This window comes from Chrysemys picta, chromosome 12 (assembly GCF_011386835.1).
Source record: "Chrysemys picta bellii isolate R12L10 chromosome 12, ASM1138683v2, whole genome shotgun sequence".
Lineage (NCBI taxonomy): Eukaryota > Metazoa > Chordata > Testudines > Emydidae > Chrysemys > Chrysemys picta.
In genome coordinates this window covers 26,857,567-26,875,912 of record NC_088802.1, presented here as the reverse complement: position 1 = coordinate 26,875,912, position 18,346 = coordinate 26,857,567, and the positions used below count along the sequence as shown (strand labels likewise).

Genomic DNA, 18,346 nt, shown 5'->3' with positions numbered 1-18,346 from the left:
AGCCTTCCACCCCTAGCTATGTTGCTGTATAAAAGGAGAAAGAGATGGCCGGTTGTGGGATAGGGGCTAGAAGCCATGTAACCCCTCCCTATCCCACCACCCCCTCTCCACTCCAGCCACTTCCCTGTGTCCACCCTCATACAAAAGTCTCTGTCAGGATGTCCACAAAGCAAAAGACCCCCGTCAGCAGCCAGTCTCAGAGCCTATGTCAACTGACTCCGTTTGCACTATGGGGCTAAATATAGCAGTGTAGACATTCCAACTCAGGCTGGAGCCCATGCTCTGAAACCTGGTGAGAGGGTGGGGTCTCAGCCAGAGCCTGAATGTCTACACTATGGTTAGCCCTGGAGTGTGAGCCCAGCTAGGTTGACCCAGGCTCTCAGACTCATTGCTGCAGGGATTTTTTTGTGTGTGTAGACACCCCCTGTGAGTCCAGTCTGTCTCTTCCTACCGCGCTGGCATCCCCCACTCAGAACAGCCCCCAGAGCCCTTGCAGACGGTCCATGTACCTTTCTTTTTCTCTGTCTGAGCTTGTCCAGCTACAGTTATCGCAGGGTCCTGGCAACCTCCTCTCTCAGGAGAGCTCTTACTCAAGCTGTATACAAAGGAAGAGACTTGACTGCAATGCTGGGAAAATGCCTGGTCACTTCACCACAGTACAGACCTAGCCCCAGACCCGAAGAAGAGCTCTGTGCACCTCCAAAGCTTCTCTCTCTCCCCAACAGAAGTTGGTCCAATAAAAGATATCCCCTCTCCCACCTTGTCTCTCTAAACCCATAAAGACACTTTCACCAAATGCTAGAAAGGAACCGAACCAAAGGAGCCGCTCTGGGGGATCCCCCCTGACACTGTCCCCAGGGCAGCGCATCCCCCCAGCAGCGCGGGGACGAGGCAGAGGCAGGAACTGGCTTTTCCTCTCCCTGCTCCTCCCCTTCTCCCCAGGAAAGTCAATCTGCCCCGGGGGGCTGCAGGGAATGGGGCTGGGCAGTGCTGGGAGCTAGGAACCTCCTTCTCCACCTATTGCTCCTGCTGCCGCTGCCAGTCTCTGCCCCGTCTCCCTCCTGTCCTCTCTCCCCTCCCCTCGGGCTGGGAGACTCGGTCCCTGGCCCGGCCCGGGGCGTTCGCTCTTCCGGAGCTGGCTCGGGTCCTGCAGGCGCTCAGGAGAGCAGAGCCGGGGGGTCAGGGAGGGCAGCAGCTCTGGGACTCGCAGACCCCCGCCCCCCGGGAGCAGAGCTGGGGCGAGGAGGGACCGTTGGTGCAGAGTCACTTTCCTGCCCGGCCCCAGCCCTTTCCCCCGGGTCTCTCCCCTCACCTGCAGGCTCCGGCTCAGGGGCTGGTGTCGGCAGAGCCCGGGGCTGCCCCAGGAGCTGGTTCCAGCCACCGCAGAAAGTCCCCCGGCTGGGCACGGAGGCGGGTTAGTGCAGGGTTCTCCCCGCACAGACCCCGCTGGGGAGCAGCAGCGGCTCAGCCCGGGCTCACAATGGAGGCCCTAGCAGCTGCGATCACTGACCAGTCAGGAGCCGCGCAGCTGCTGTCACTGGGATTGTGGCAGCATCTGGGAGCCCTAAACTCTCGCCTCTGCCAGCACCGGATGCAACCGCGCTCAGCTGAGCCAGCCATTTCCTGTGCCCCTGGATACCAACTCGGGCTGCAGCAGCCCTCCTTTGGACCAGCTGTAACCAAAGCCTAGACTAGAGCATCTATTTGCAGGGAAAGAGGGGGCGGGGGAAAGTGAGGGTGTGAAATGTACTAAAGCCTCTTCAGGAACCTCCCCCATCCGCCTTCAGGCCTGGCAGGCTGCAAATTAACATCAATGTTTCACGTCAGGTCTTTTTAGCCCTCCCGCCGGGGAAATTTGGTCCTTTCCCCTTCGGAGATCTGGAAAAGTCACATTTGCTCAGGCTGCTGCCCTCTCTGGCCATGGGAATCTGCTCCCTGCCCTAAGAGGAGGGGTGGGTGGATAGGTGGGGTAAAGGAAGAAACCACTCTGGGATAAAGGGGGCAGAGGGGAGAAAAGTTGCCACACATGGGATGTGCCACCTGCAGTGGCAACCAACATAAATTGTGAGCAGAGGTGGATTATGGTTTTGTGGGGCCCTGAGCCAGAGCAAGTGGGGCCCGCTCCCCTCCCTTCTGCTTGCAGTCCCCACCCCACACCTCTTGCTGGGCGAAATGGGGTTGGGGTGTGGGGGGTCTTGCCCTGCCCCATCTGCCTGGCACTCCTGCCGGGGAGCAGGATCCGGGTGCGGGGGCTTCCCCCACTCCCTGGAAGGAGTGCCAGGCAGGCAGAGCAGGTTGGGGTGTGGGGGTGCCCATTTTCCCTGACCCTCAATTGGCCATGGCCCCTGGACGCAGGCCCCGTTGACCCAGTGGCTAACCTGCCACTGGTTGTGGGGGGCAGGCAGAGAGGCTTGTGTTTCTCCCAGGATGGTTCATCTCAGCCCCCTGGGCTATGGTGTTAAAGGAACAGTGTAGCTAAAATTTGTCATCATTTTCATGTATGTTTTTGGTGTTTAAAAGAGGGGTGGGTTTTTTTTTTAATTTTTTTGGCAAGTTATGTGCATGTGACATGCCTGCACTAGGCCTCATAGCAGCTCAGAAATTGGCTGGATCTGCTCTTGTGATTTTCTGATGGGTGCTCCCTTTCCTGTAATCCACTGGAAGTGGAATTCCACTCCATTGATTTATTTTAAAAATGGTATTTGTATTACTCCGGTTGTGCTTAGCACTTCATCATTTACCTGGGTAAACATACTGCAGATGGATCTCATTGTGTTATTTAATGTATCGTTTTAATGGGGGAAAATGATGGAGAAATGATCATTCATTGATGCTTGTAGCTATGCAGTCGCACCTCACGGTGTTTTTTAGTGTAATATTTCCTATGTTCTGACTATGGTTTTGTAACATACCACTTTTATTTCAAATTGGTTCTTTGTATTTTTCCTATAGCACAAGTTTATCTTTTGCTGTCACAGGATTCCAGTGCTGTCTGATTTCCTGGGTTACCATCAACATTTCTTCCATTTCCTTTGATCCACCAATGACATCTGCCTTTCTCAATCACTGTTTTGCTTCTTTCTCCAGTGAGGAGATTGTTTACATTGGAGAGTTTTACCAGTTATACAGTCATAGAATCATAGAATATCAGGGTTGGAAGGGACCTCAGGAGGTCATCTAGTCCAACCCCCTGCTCAAAGCAGGACCAACCCCCAACTAAATCAAATCAGTCCTAGCTATACTGATAAATTCCTCATGTGGATATTCTTATTCTGGAATGAGTGGCTTTTTTGTTTGGTTGTCTTAATGCCATTCCCAAAGGACATAAGTCAAACCAAAAAAGGCCCTTGTTCCAGAATATGAGCATCCATAGGGACTTATATCAGTATAACTGTAGTGGTTTAAACACACACACTGGATTGTCAACCCCAAATGTTCAAAAATCATGAGTCAGGCTCACCAAAAATCATGAGATTGGCTTTACATTTCATGAGATCATGTGAAAATAATAGCTTTGGGGTTCTTTTCATTTGCCTTCTGCTTTTTGAGCCATTAGCATGCACTGGGGTCACATTTTGAAACTTTCTCCACAGCCATGAGGGCTAGAAACTTCATTTTTCTTTCAGAAGGAAGGCTGAAATCATTACATTTCCACTTGACTCCAGGAGCTGGGGCTTTAAGAAAAACAATAATGACCATGAGACTCATGACACAAGCATGAGCATTGCCAACACTGCATATATTATCTTAAACCAAACTTTCCCATGTAGACAAAACATTAGTGCTTTTTCATGTCACCACTTGTAGTAGAACGTACTTCCCAAATATTGACTAAGGACACTGTCCTGTCTTATCTGAAGTACCTCTCGAAGGCAAATTTCTCCTGTAATTTCTACTAAATATAAACATTTGCATTTAGCTACCTATGCATGATAATGATATCAATGGGAATACTTGTACGTGGTATAAGTCATCCCCACAATACAACTTTACCTTCTGGAGCTGGTAATAGTGGGAGCGGATCAGTGTCATAATAGGTAGACACAAGGAAGTTCCATTACCTGTGTTGTGCTCAACAGACTTGCATTCCAGAATTTAGCTGCATGCCCTCTATGACAATCAGGGTCCAGATACCACAAGGGGAGAAGAGAAGGGTTAAATTGAACATTTACATTAATTGATTGTATACTATGTCATTGTATTATACACATAGATCGAGTAAGATATTTTATGAGAGCTTGTAATGTTCTGAACTTGATAGGCATTATGAGCTCTGTATCCAGACCATGATTACGACTGTATGTATTTGTGCATATAGAATACTTATGCTCATAAACTTCAGCTCCGCCTCAGAACAGGGCAGGGAGCAGTCAGGGCTCAGGGGCACCTCCCAAGCCCATTGTTCACACAGAACCAATTCCAAGTGCCCATCCTTTATCCAGCCCAGAAAAAGACAACGATGGACCATTAGAGTTAATAGGAAGACACAGGCTAGAAGTTCCCCTCTCTGAATAGCCATGAGTCACCATGCCAGGAGGGAAAAGAAAAGGCAAAAGCTCTTAAAAACTGAGGGCTGGTCTACACCAAAAACATACATTGGCATAGCTACATTGCTCAGGGGTGTGAAAAATCCACATCTCTGAGCGACAGAGGCCTCATGTACACTATACAGTTTTGTTGGAAAAAGACAGCTTTTGCCAAAAAACCAGTGGAGGTGTACACACTACAAGGCTACTTTTGTCAGCAAAACTCTGTAGTGTAGACAAGGCCATAATTAAGCTGACCTAACCCCTGGTGTAGACAGAGCGAGGGTGACGGAAGAGTTCTTCCATTAACCTAGCTACCGTCTCTTGGGGCATTTTAAACTTAGACATAGCCTGAGATTTTCATCCAGAAACTGGAGGGCAGTCTCATGGTGGGAGTTGTCTGTGAATGCTGGATTCCCCCCAGATGACAATGGGGTAGAGTTAGGGTTGTCAGGCATCTGGTTTTTGACCGGAACGCCCGGTTGAAAAGGGGCCCTGGTGGCTCTGGTCAGCACAGCTGACCGGGCCAGTAAAAGTCCAGTTGGCAGCACAGTGGGGCAGGCAGGCTCCATGCCTGGCTCCACGCAGGTCCCGGGAAGTAGCTGGCATGTCCCTCCGACTCCTAGGTGGAGGAGCGGCCGGGGGGGGGGCTCCGCTTGCTGCCCCTTCCCACAGGCATCACCCCAAGCAGCAGCTCTGCAGCTCCCATTGGACAGGAACCATGACCAATGGGAGCTATGGGGGCGGCAAATGCGGGCAGGGGCATCCTGAGGAGCCCCCTGGCCCCCTCTGCCTAGGAGTTGCCTGAGGTCAGCACCACCCGGAGCCTGCACCCCGAACCCTCTTTTGTGCCCCAACCCCCTTTCCCAGTCCAGAGTCCCCTTTTGCACCCCAAATCCCCCATCCCCAGCCCCACCCCAGAGCTCACAGCTGGAGCCCTCACCCCTCCTCCACCCCAACCCCCTGCCCCAGCCCCACCCTAGAGCCTGCAATCCCAGCCAGAGTCCTCACCCCCTTCTGCACCCCAATACCCTGCCCCAGCCCAGTGAAAATGAGTGAGTGAGCGAGGGTGGGGGAGAGGAAGCAATGAAGGGGGGGTGGAGTGAGTGGGGGTGGGGCCTCTGAAAAGGGGTGGGGAAGGTGTGAGGCCTCAGGACGGGGCAACGATGTTTGGTTTTCTGCAATTAGAGAGTTGGCAACCCTAGTTACAGTGGGAAATTATTCAAAGGCAATAAGTAACTTGTCTGAGAAAAGGGACTTTATCGAATATGGAAGTATAAAGGTTGCGTCTTGATGTTCAATTTCTGTGTAACTGGTATACATTTGCTTACCCAGACGGTTTCATCTTTGAATCTGTGATTTTTCTATTACATAAACTTTTCATTTATCCCAAGCAAGTGTCTGGTGTGTAAACTGTGTGGAGTGTGTGTGCCAAAATATGCTGGTATCTGGGGCTACAAACCAGAGGGGAAAAGTCTCAGTGTCTGGTAATTGGGGATCCTAGTTTTCCATGATAAAACCCCAACATTCTCTGATTTAAAAAATCTACATTTTTCTGCAATTAAAATGAAATGTTGAACTTCAGTTTCCCGAGCCACAATATATATATAGGTCTCAGTTGAGGATCACACTGGGAGCAGGTTGGCAGAGTTGTCACTGCGATATGAAGAGAGGGTGGATTTCAAAGGACCAGCCAGGTTTCATTTTGGCTCCGAGTTCCGTAGGCTGTGTCAGCAGCGGTCCATCAGGATGTCTTCCTGCTGTGGGTACAGTCTGCAGTCTGGTGGCAGACCTCACTGTGGTCTCCCCAGGGGTCAGTGAGGGGTCAGTGAAGGCAACGTGTCAGAAGGATGACTCAGCACGGGTGATGCAAGAAGACTCATGCAGCCAGATCAGTGCTGGTGAAAGTTACACTCAAAGTTTTGTCTGGCCGCACCTTTAAACTTGTAGACAAACACAGAAAGTAACTGCGTGGTCGCAGTGTTTAAACAAAGGCCCCGACCTGGCACAAGATTTCTGGGGTAGGGCAGAGGTGCTCCTCTTTTGTCCCAGAATCACCCAGCATTCCCCCCAGGATGAAGTAGGCAGCCTTCCTAGCTTGCCTGTTGGGTCCTGATTGGTTAGTGTCATTTCTCAGCCCTCTGAAGAAGTAGTTTTTTTTTCATACCCAGGCCAGAGTGGCTATCTCAGATAAGGCGGTGAAAAAAACGCACGTGAGATGAAATGTTCTCTGAGATCATGCAGTCAACCCGCAATGAAAGAGCTCATCTGAATGAGTGGAAGGACACAGTATCACAGTACAGGAAAGCAGCCAATGAACGTGAGGACAGGAGGGATGAACGTGAGGACAGGAGGGACACTCAAGATGAGAGGTGGTGGCAGGAAGATCAGAGGAGGCAGGATGCAATTCTGGGGCTACTGTGTGATCAAACGGACATGCTCCGGCATCTGGTGGAGCTTCAGGAACGGCAGCAGGATCACAGAGTGCCGCTGCAGCCCTGTATAGCCGCCCTCCCCCCTCCAAGTTCCATAGCCTCCTCACCCAGACACCCAAGAACGCGGGGGGAGGGGGAGGGGAATGATCCGTACACCCTGCCACTCCACCCCAATGGACAGCCCAAGCAAAAGGCTGTCATTCAACAAGTTTTGAAGTGGCCTTTTCCTTCCTCCTCCCCTCCTCCCACACCCCACCCGGGCTACCTTGTCAGTTCTCTCCCTATGTTTATAATTATTTAATAAAGAATACATGATTTTTAAACGATAGTGACTTTATTTCCTTTTAAAACAAGCTGTGATCGAAGGGGGGAGTGTGGGTTGCTTACAGGGAATGAGTCAATCAAAGGAGCAGGTTTTCATCAAGGAGAAACAAACAGAACTTTCACTCCGTAGCCTGGCCAGTCATGAAACTGGTTTTCAAAGCTTCTCTGATGCGCAGCGCTTCCTGGTGTGCTCTTCTAATCGCCCTGGTGTCTCGCTGCGTGTAATCAGCAGCCAGGCGATTTGCCTCAACCTCCCACCCAGCCATAAACGTCTCCCCCTTACTCTCACAGAGATTGTGGAGCACACAGCAAGCAGCAATAATGGGAATATTGGTTTGGCTGAGATCTGAGCAAGTCAGTAAAGTGCACCAGCGACCCTTTAAACGTCCAAATGCACATTCTACCACCATTCTGCACTTGCTCAGCCTATAGTTGAACAGCTCCTGACTACTGTCCAGGCTGCCTGCATATGGCTTCATGAGCCATGGCATTAAGGGGTAGGCTGGGTCCCTAAGGATAACTATAGGCATGTCAACATCCTCAATGGTTATTTTCTGGTCTGGGAAGTAAATCCCTTGCTGCAGCCATTTAAACAGACTAGTGTTCCTGAAGACACGAGCGTCATGAACCCTTCCTGGCCATCCCATGTTGATGTTGGTGAAACGTCCCTTGTGATCCACCAGTACTTGCAGCACCATTGAAAAGTACCCCTTGCAGTTTCTGTACTGGCTGCCCTGGTGGTCCGGTGCCAAGATAGGGATATGGGTTCCATCTACCACCCCACCACAGTTAGGGAATCCCATTGCAGCAAAGCCATCTACTATGACCTGCACATTTCCAAGACTCACTACCTTTGGTAGCAGCAGCTCAGTGATTGCTTTGGCTACTTGCATCACAGCAGCCCCCACAGTAGATTTGCCCACTCCAAATTGATTCCCAACTGACCGGTAGCTGTCTGGCGTTGCAAGCTTCCACAGGGCTATCGCCACTCACTTCTCAACTGTGAGGGCTGCTCTCATCTTGGTATTCTGGCGCTTCAGGGCAGGGGAAAGCAAGTCACAAAGTTCCATGAAAGTGCCCTTACGCATGCAAAAGTTTCGCAGCCACTGGGAATTGTCCCACACCTGCAACACTATGCGGTCCCACCAGTCTGTGCTTGTTTCCCGGACCCAGAATCGGCATTCCACGGCATGAACCTGTCCCATTAACACAATGGTCTCCAAAATGCCGGGGCCTGCAGTTTGAGAGAATTCTGTGTCCATGTCCTCATCACTCTCGTCGCCGTGCTGCCGTCGCCGCCTCCTCCTCGCCTGGTTTTTCAGGTTCTGGTTCAGCATAAACTGCACAATAATGCGCAAGGTGTTTACAATGTTCATGACTGCTGCCTTGAGCTGAGTGGGCTCCATGCTTTCCATGGTATGGCGTCTGCACAGGTAACCCAGGAAAAAAGGCGTGAAACGGTTGTCTGCCATTGCTTTCACGGAGGGAGGGAGGGATGGAGGGAGGGAGAGGGGGGCCTGACGACATGTACCCAGAACGACCCGCGACAATGTTTTTTGCCCCATCAGGCACTGGGATCTCAACAAGAATTCCAATGGGCGGAGGAGACTGCAGGAACTATGGGATAGCTACCCACAGTGGTCCCCCTTTCAATATGGAGGCTTGGAAAATTTGCAGCTGCGGGAGGGAAAAAAGGGAGAGAAGTATTTAAAAAGATACATTTTACAAAACAACGCTTATACTCTTTCACGGTGAACAACACTATTCATATTACATAGCACATGTGATTTCGGTATAAGGTCGCATTTTGCATCTTAATATTGAGTGCCTGCGGCTTTGGTGTTAGAGATCACAGACGCAAGGCCGGGCAACAGAATTCGGCTTGCATGCAGCCACGGTAAGCCATTGTCTTTCGGCTTCTACACCCTTCATAAAAGCAGCGCCCTCCTTTCCCATACCAAGCAAAGCCCGTTGAGTGCTGCAGTTTTCATGTTAACGTGCAGCAGCAGCAGCAACAACCAAACTAACCCGCCCCCCCAATCCAATTCTCTGGGATGATCGCTTTACCTCTCTCCCTGCGTGGCTGGTATCAGGGAAGATCCCTACTAGCCAAACGCGAACAGCTCAGTGCCAATGGGCCCCCCTTCCCCCACCGCTTGGCTAACTGCAGGGAAGGATTTCTTTTCAGCCACAGGCAAACAGCCCAGTAGGAACGGCCACCTCTGTCCCCTTAATTAAATTGCTGTATTTCAACCAGGTTACCATGAGCGATATCACTCTCCTGAGGATAACACAGTGAGATAAAAAACAGATGTTGCTTGAATACCAGCAAACACCAGGACCATACACTGCCAGGCTTTGTCATGCAATGATACCAGATTACTTGCTACTAGCATGGCGTGGTAAAGTGTCCTACCAAGGAAGATGGAATAAGGCTGCCCTCCCCAGAAACCTTCTGCAAAGGTTTTTGGAGTACCTCCAGGAGAGCTTCATGGAGATGTCCCTGGAGGATTTCCGCTCCATCCCCAGACACGTTAACAGACTTTTCCAGTAGCTGTACTGGCCGCGAATGCATCCCAAGTCCTCAGGGCAAAGTAATCATTAAAAAACGCTTGCTTTAAAAACATGTTTTATATTTACAAAGGTACACTCACCAGGAGTCCCTTCTATGGCTTCATGCTCTGGGATACCTCCTTGGGAGGGTTGGGAGGCTACTTCAATCAGGCTGAGAAAAAGATCCTGGCTGTTGGGGAGAACAGTGTGCTGTGTGCTCTCCGCAAGCTCGTCCTCCTCCTCCTCATATTCCCCATCCGCAAAATCCTCAGGCATGGCTGAGAGTAACCCCTCATCAGAATCCATGGTCAGGGGTGGGGTAGTGGTGGCGCCCCCCCCCGCTAGAATTGCATGCAGCTCAGCATAGAAGCGGCATGTCTGCGGCTCTGCCCCGGACCATCCGTTTGCTTCTTTGGTTTTCTGGTACGCTTGTCTGAGCACCTTAACTTTCACGCGGCACTGTAGTGAGTCCCTATTGTGGCCTCCCTCCATCATGCCCTTGGAGATTTTTTTCAAATGTTTTGGCATTTCGACTTTTGGAACGTAGTTCTGCTAGCAAGGAATCCTCTCCCCATATAGCGATCAGATCCAGTACCTCCCATACAGTCCATGCTGGAGCTCTTTTTCGATTCTCGGACTGCATGGTTACCTGTGCTGATGAGCTCTACATGGTCACCTGTGCTCTCCGCGCTGGGCAAACAGGAAATGAAATTCAAAAGTTCGCGGGGCTTTTCCTGTCTACCTGACCAGTGAATCCGAGTTCAGATCGCTGTCCAGAGCGGTCACAATGGTGCACTGTGGGATAGCTCCCGGAGGCCAATACCGTCGAATTGTATCCACACTAACCCTAATTCGAACCGGCAATGTCGATTTCAGCGCTACTCCCCTCGTCGGGGAGGAGTACAGAAATTGATTTTAAGAGCCCTTTATGTCGAAGTAAATGGCTTCGTTGTGTGGACGAGTGCAGGGTTAATTCAATTTAACGCTGCTAAATTCGACCTAAACTCATAGTGTAGACCAGGCCAAAGGCTCTCCTGAGGCATATCACAGCATCTCACACTCTTTGAGAGGCTGATGCAGCCAGGAGTGGTGTTCTGACTATAAGGACAGTTAAGCAGTGGAATGGGTTACCCAGGAAGAATGTGGTATCTCTGTCATTGGAGGTTTTCAAAGGAAGGTTGGACAAATGCTTGCCAGGGACGGTCCAGGTTTACTTGGTCTTGCCTTAGCATGTGGGGCTGAACTAGATGGTTTCATGAAGTCCCTCCCAGCCCTACACTTCTATGATTCTGTTATACTCCTTCCTCCTACCTGTGCCTGTCTTGACCATTTAGATTGTAAGAGCTTAGAGGTAGGGACTGTTGATTACTCTGTAAAGCACCTAGCACAATGGGTCCTCAGTCTCAAATGGCCCTAGGCATTCCTGGAATAAACATGATTAATAAACCCTTAGTGGTGACCTCGGTGCAGTTAAAGCAGATGAACTTCTCAAATGCCTGGCACATGGGACAATCAGACATGACAGTCAATTGATACAAGGGTGTATGCAGGGACTTGGTGACTCCCATCTGCCTTGCCAGGAGGTTCCTCATTTATCTGTCATATCAGCCCTTAGCTTTTAGACCTCTCTAGCAGCGAGAGGCTGGTGAATACCTCGAGCCCTGTTGAAACCTGCTGGGACTTGTTAAATCTGGTATGGACTTTTGGCTCCAGGACAAACCCCCTCAGCAGTCCCCTGAAAATCGTCTACTTGAGATGGTTCTACTACAACCATTTCCCTTCCCCATCCCTGGGGAGATGGGACAACCTGGATCAAAACATGGATGCTATTCTGCCTCACTAGGATTTAACTTCCACTTTTTAAAGGATGCCTTTTTGCCTCTCACTGCTTCTTTTACTTTGTTGTTTAGCCACGGTGGCTCTTTTTTGGTTCTCTTACTATGTGTTTTAATTTGGGGTATACAGTAATTTGGGGTATACATATATAATTTGGTTCTCTTACTATGTTTTTTAATTTGGGGTATTCTTGTTTTTATGTTGTGATCCGGGAGCCCGGGCTGAGCAGCTGCTGCTCCCGGGGGTCTGTGCTGGGGAGAGCCCGTCATTATTAACCCTTCCATACCCAGCCGGAGGGGACTTACTCCAGCAGGGACCAGCCCTCTGGGCAGCCCTGGGCTCTGCCTGCACCAGACCCTTGGCCGGAGCCTCCAGGTGAGTGAAACACCCCAGGAGAAGTGCTGGGGACGGGCAGGAAAGTTTTAATTTGGGATATGCATCTTGGCTAATAGCTGATGCACCTATCCTGAGGGACTGATCTAATTCTTTGTTGAACCCATTCATCGTTTTGACCTTCAAAACATAATGAAGACACATCTACAACCCCAAGATGCCTGGACAACCACAGGAATTCTAAAAGCATGAGTTATACACCCTGAAATCAAGACATTTTAATAAATACATGATATTTTGTTCTTATGCGCCTCTTTGTTCCTGAGCCTTTAGGGTGCAGTATGGTCCGTTCCACCAGAGCTGGAGCCTAAACACCTGAATGAATCTTAGTCTACCCTCATACTGTTCCTGGGCTTATTCAGAATATGAAATAAGAGAAATCCAAAGTGTGATTCCAACTGGTTCCCTTGCATACAGGTCAGTCAGCCCTTTGAATTGGTGGGAATGGATTTAATGGCGCCATTCCCAGCAACAAAGGAGGGAATACTGGTATATACTGACAGCCACAGACTATCTTACAAGATGGGTTGAAGCATTTCCACTTTGAAATAAGTTGGCATCTGAGGTGTGAAAAAAATGTATAATTTTGTACAGCGACTTGGATGTCCACAGCATATACTGACATATCGTGAGCCAGAATTCAATAATGAGGTAAATACTTTTTTCTGAGGTTGTTTTTGATTATGTCTACAACCACACTTTCAGATCACAGATAGGTGATAGTGAACATGGGCTTCATTGCCCTGATGAATTTTTCTTTATGGGCATTTTTGCTGACAAGTTTTTATGAACTCCTACTCAACTTTGGCAAGGATTACTGCTGGTCACCCCATCCGGGTTGCTATAACATTTTATTCTTTGGTCTCTTTTTACCTACCAAACCTGTTCAAAGGAAAGTTTATGGCATAACATTTTTTCTTTCAGACATTTGCAAAAAATTGGGAATACAATGTAGCTTCATCAGCCCATACCACCCACAAACCAATGGATTGGCTGAAAACACAAACAAATCCATCAAAAGGTAATTTTACAGCTGGGAAAATTACAATATTAATAGCAAGGAGAATGCACTATGACAAAAACTACAAACTGCTTCAAAATTTTAGTACATTGCAAGTCCACTTGTCTTTTATTTCAAGAAAAAGTAATCGTACCAATAAACTAGGATGGCCTCTTTACACCTTTTGGATTGCATGCAATTTCTCTCAGTAAAGACAGTCCTTTCCCCACCCCCACAAATAATCCATCACCATTTGTTATAGAGCATTGCAGAAGTTGGTTGATGACACTGGGAGTAACTGGGACAAATTGCTTGGTGACATTTTATTTTCTTTGCAATGAAAACCAAACACAACAACCAAAATGTCACCCTTTTGACTACTGTATGGCTTTGAAGCAACATTCCCAGACCAAGTCTCAGAAAATTACATGGTAGGTGTCTTTAAGAACCATCAGCTTTTAGCTGCATATGTTATTCTGTGATTGTTCATTTTACAAACACAACTCCTTCTCCATTTGTTTACAAAGCCAACAGATTGAGGAACTTGATGAACAATTCTACAAAGAGTACATCATAAATATGGAATCCTGACGTGCTGCTGACATTGAATTGACTCTTACTAATATTTCTAAAGCACGAGAAAAGCAACAGATGCAGTATGCCAAAACTAAGACTCGTAAACATGGGAAAATAATATTTGAGGTTGGGGACAGTGTCATGTTACTGAATGCAAGAAGGAAAACAAGAAAGGGAGGGCTGCTGCAACCTACCTCTGTGGACCATACAAATTCACCACTGTAGAGGGTAAAAGAGTTAAATTAGAAACCATCTCAGGGAAACTTTTAGGATCTATGTACGGTATCTCCCACTTAAAACTATTTAAAGAGTCTCCAACATTAGCTGCTGAAAACAGATTACAGGAAAACATGGAAATAGAAACTGCTGTGGATGACACTATGAAAAAAGTCACCTCAGAAGAGGTAGGAGAGATGGGAGGCAATGTATCTCACAAGCCTCACAACAGCCAAGTGATAAAGGTGGAGGTCACAGACACGGACAAAGAGGAGTGTTTTTTGGCAGAAGTTGCAAGCAGTGATCCAATCCAAACTACGACCCCCACAAAAGAAAAAGTATTTGCAAACAAGTTAATTTTTTGGAGTAATTGACAGTAGTGAATAAATCAAGATTTCTATTTACAGTTTTTGTCACATCATTTGACAAAATTGTATTGATTTTTTCAGAGAGCATGGAGGACTACTGCATATACTGCAATGATGTGACTTGCAAAAAACCCAAAACAAAAATAAAGATGGCATGATGGTAAGAAACACAAAATGGGGTATGAGAAACACACACCATATCTCCAATGAGATATTACCTCAGGAGATTGCTGGAATCTACCCTCCCTTTGATCAGAAACCTCTCTCAGTGAATGCAACAGGACAAGTGCATTGCTGCCTGGGTCTGCCTGCTGAGTTGATGAACTGTAATGGGCAGAGATTGCACCAGCATAGAAGTATATTGAAGGCGAACCCTAAGGAAATTAAGATTTTAAATTATCCTCCACATGTCCCTCGTCCCACTAACATGAATCTAGGCAGGGTCGTTTGGAAGCTGAACACTTTATGCTTCCATCCCACACCACTGTCAAATTTTAGCAAATTAGGACAAGTCAGCACATAAGAACATGAAGAATGTATCAGTAACTGCTAATGGTAACAATTCACTACCTTTCCCTACTACAGGTAGCAAATTCCTATAAGTAGCAGTTTCACACAGCCTAAGGTGTAAGAAACCGCCCTCTGTAGGGATTAGCTACATCAGATAGCAGTTTCTAGCAAAGTAGGACCTGTTGCTGCTACAGGTAGCACATCCCTACAGATAGCATTTTCTTACACCATAGGATGTGTGAAACTGCTATCTGTACGATCGTACTCCCTGCAGCGACAGGTCCTACTTTGCTAAAAAATGCCCCCTGATGTAGCTAATTCCTACAGATAGCAGTCTCACATGTCAAACCAACCTGATAGCTTTCTTTGACAGGGTAACAAGCCTTGTGGATGGGGGGAAGTGGTTGACATGGTCTATCTTGCCTTTAGTAAGGCTTCTGACACTGTCTCCCATGACCTTCTCATAAACAAACTATGGAAATGCAACCTAAATGGAGCTAAAATAAGGTGGGTGCAAAACTGGTTGGAAAACAGTTCTGAGAGAGTAGGGCTGGAAGGGCATAACGAGTGGGGTTCTGCAGGGATCAATTCTGGATACATTTCTGTTCAATATCTTCATCAATGATTGAGATAATGGCATAGAGAGTACACTTATAAAGTTTGTGAACAATACCAAGCTGGGAGGGGTTGCAAGTGTTTTGGAGGATAGGATGAAAATTCAGAATGATCGGGACAAACCGAGGAAATAACGTGAAGTAAATAGGATGCAATTCAAAAAGGAGAAATGCAAAGTACTCCACTTAGGAAGAAACAATCAGCTGCCCGCATACAAAATGGGAAATGACTGCCTAGGAAGGAGTACTGCGGAAAGGGATCTGGGGTCATAGTGGATCACAAGCTGAATATGAGTGAACAGTGTAACACTGTTGCAAAAAAACTGAACATCACTCTGGGATGTATTAGCAGGAGTGTTGTAAGCAAGACAAGCAGCACTGTTGTGAGCAAGACATAAGAAGTAATTCTTCTGCACTACTCTGCGCTGATTAGGCCTCAACTGGAGTATTGTGTCCAGTTCGTGGCGCCACATTTCAGGAAAGATGTGGACAAACTGGAGAAAGTCCAGAGAAGAGAAAAAAAAATAGATTAAAGGTCTAGAAAACATGACCTATGAGGGAAGACGAAAACTGTTATGTTTCAAATAATGTAAAATCAATTAGCAGTTTTTTACATCTGCAGTTTCTTACAACCTACACATATCAATAACTGCTACAGATAGCACATTTCTACACATAGCAATTACACACATACTATAGTGCAAGAAACTGCTACCGGACGGCATTTGCTACATCAGGTAGCAGTTTTATACAATAGTAGTTTCTTACAATCCTAGGTATCAGTAACTGCTAACAGTAGCACATTCCTACGGGGAGCAGTTTAATACACTACACCCCGGCCTGGGGCATTCGCTCTCCCGGAGCTGGCTCGGCTCCCGCAGGCGCTCAGGGGAGCCGAGCAGGGGAGGGGCGGTCAGGGAGGGCAGCAGCTCTGGGATTCGCAGACCCCCGCCCCCCCGGGAGCAGAGCTGGGGCGAGGAGGGGCCGTTGGTGCAGAGTCACTTTCCTGCCCGGCCCCAGCCCTTTCCCCCGGGTCTCTCCTCACCTGCAGGCTCTGGCTCAGGGGCTGGTGTTGGCAGAGCCCAGGGCTGCCCCAGGGGTTGGGTCCAGCCACTGCAGAAAGTCCCTCCCACTCCCACCCCGGGCTGGGCAGCAGCAGCTCAGCCCGGACTCCCGATCACAATGGAGGCAGCAGCAGCATCTGACCCAGGAAGCTCAACCCCCTCTATCCTGAGCGGAGAGAGCAAAGCAGTCTCCTCCTCCCCCATTGCAACAAGCAGGGCCACCGGTGCCACAGGAATTGGTGGGACACAGCCCCAGCTCGGTAACAGCTGCCCAGCAACACTGTAGCCAGGGCCGGTGTATCAGTGCTCTCGCTCCCGTTTTTGCTACTTTGGGTGTACTGAGCATGCTCACTCGAACTGAGCATGCCCAGTAACCTTCGTTGTAGCCACTGCCCTCTCTCTGCTCTTACTTCTGCTAACGATTTGCTGCCTCCTCTTTGGGGGGGGGGGTTAAAAGGATTAAGGGGGGGCAAATCGCAGCGGGGGGGCTGTCAGGGTCTGAGCAGGGGGCAGAATTTTACTGGCCTGGGGGGTTCAAGCTACTGTAGCTAGCGTCAGAAGAGGGGCTGAAGGGCAAAAATCGGTGGTGGGGGGTGAGAGCCGGGGTGGGGGGGAGACACTGCCAGACCCCGTGCGGGTACAAAACCCCCGTTTAGGGAGGGGGAGGGGGGGGAACAGTGACCCCGTGGGATGAGCCACACACTGTGCTCGCTAATCTAGGGGTGTGTGGGGGGGGGCAGAGACTGTTTTTGTTGTTCTCACAGGGACACTGCATGTCAGCCTTGGAGCAGGGGGCGGGTTCCTGGGGCTGGGGTCTTAAAGGCACAGGCCTCCAATTCCTAACCTGTCAAAGCTTAATCAACGCAGCTCCTCTCTATCCTATACAAGTGTTGCAGGGCCAGGGCCGCCCAGACGGGGGGCCAAGTGGGGCAATTTTCTGCAGGGGCCCCCACGAATATGTCGGAGGCTGCCCCCGCCTCCGTCTTCCCCCGGTGTCTCAGCGTGCCGCGTCCGGGAGCGGCCCTGGCGCACTGCAGCGCGGTGGCTCCAACGCTGTCCGGGGCCGCTCCTGGTCGCAGCACGCTGAGGCTCCAGGAGAGGGGGTAAGCGCCATGGTAAGGGGTGGGGCACCCCCCCCGACCCCATCCTAACCATCACCATCACCCAGCAACAGCCCATTATGTAATTGTAAATGTATACATACCATTAAAGCATTTAATGTTTTTAATTAATGTATTTAGTGTATTTTCAAATTATTACAAATTAATTTTTGAATGTATGTCACTGGTTATTTTTTAGATTTCAAAATACATGTTACTATAGTATTGCAACTTTTTTATGGAAGGGGCCCCCAAAATTGCTTTGCCCCAGGCCCCCTGAATCCTCTGGGCAGCCCTGTACACGGCTACGTTACTGATCCAGCCAGGAGACTGAATGAGGTGAAATATTGTACAGACACTCCCTCCCTCCAACTCTGCCTCTCACATTTTGAATATGTAAAAGTGTCTTCTATCAGTTTCTATGCCTATATGAAATCACTGCAGTTCATTTCTCTTATATAACGTGCTGAGTTGCTAACTCCCTCCCAGAGCCCACATGTCTGCACCCCCTCCTGTACCCCAATCCCATGCCCCAGGTCAGAGCCTGCACCCCTCACTCAAACTACCCATAGCCTGCAACCCTCCTGCACCCCAACTCCATCCCAGAGCCTGCACCCCAAAAAGGGCTGGATTAACTTTTTGTGGGCCTGGTGCTAAACATATTTGTGGTCCCCCAGGGGGGAAATGGGGACATGGGGCATGGGGGGCAGAGTCCTCAGAGCGACGGGCTGGCCGGGGGCAATGGGAGATGGGTCATGGCACGGGAGGGACAACCCTGCTCCACCCAGCCCAGTACAATGGCACTGTTTATAAACCGGGAGCTGCCAGACG

At 49.1% G+C, this 18,346-nt stretch overlaps 1 long non-coding RNA gene and 1 pseudogene across 2 annotated transcripts; both read right to left on the bottom strand.

Moving 5' to 3' along the window:
• Positions 1-18,346, bottom strand: part of LOC101933783 (zinc finger protein 850-like) — a 60,303-nt pseudogene that overhangs the window by 23,087 nt on the left and 18,870 nt on the right.
• On the bottom strand, positions 7,277-16,703 carry LOC135974479 (uncharacterized). 2 transcript variants are annotated; one of them, XR_010591742.1, is made up of 2 exons: positions 16,397-16,703; positions 7,277-8,962 (listed from the first exon to the last, which is right to left on the bottom strand). It is a non-coding gene; the product is annotated as an uncharacterized LOC135974479 (long non-coding RNA). The 2 variants fall into 2 exon arrangements; XR_010591743.1 differs by lacking the exon at positions 16,397-16,703 and adding an exon at positions 9,940-16,388.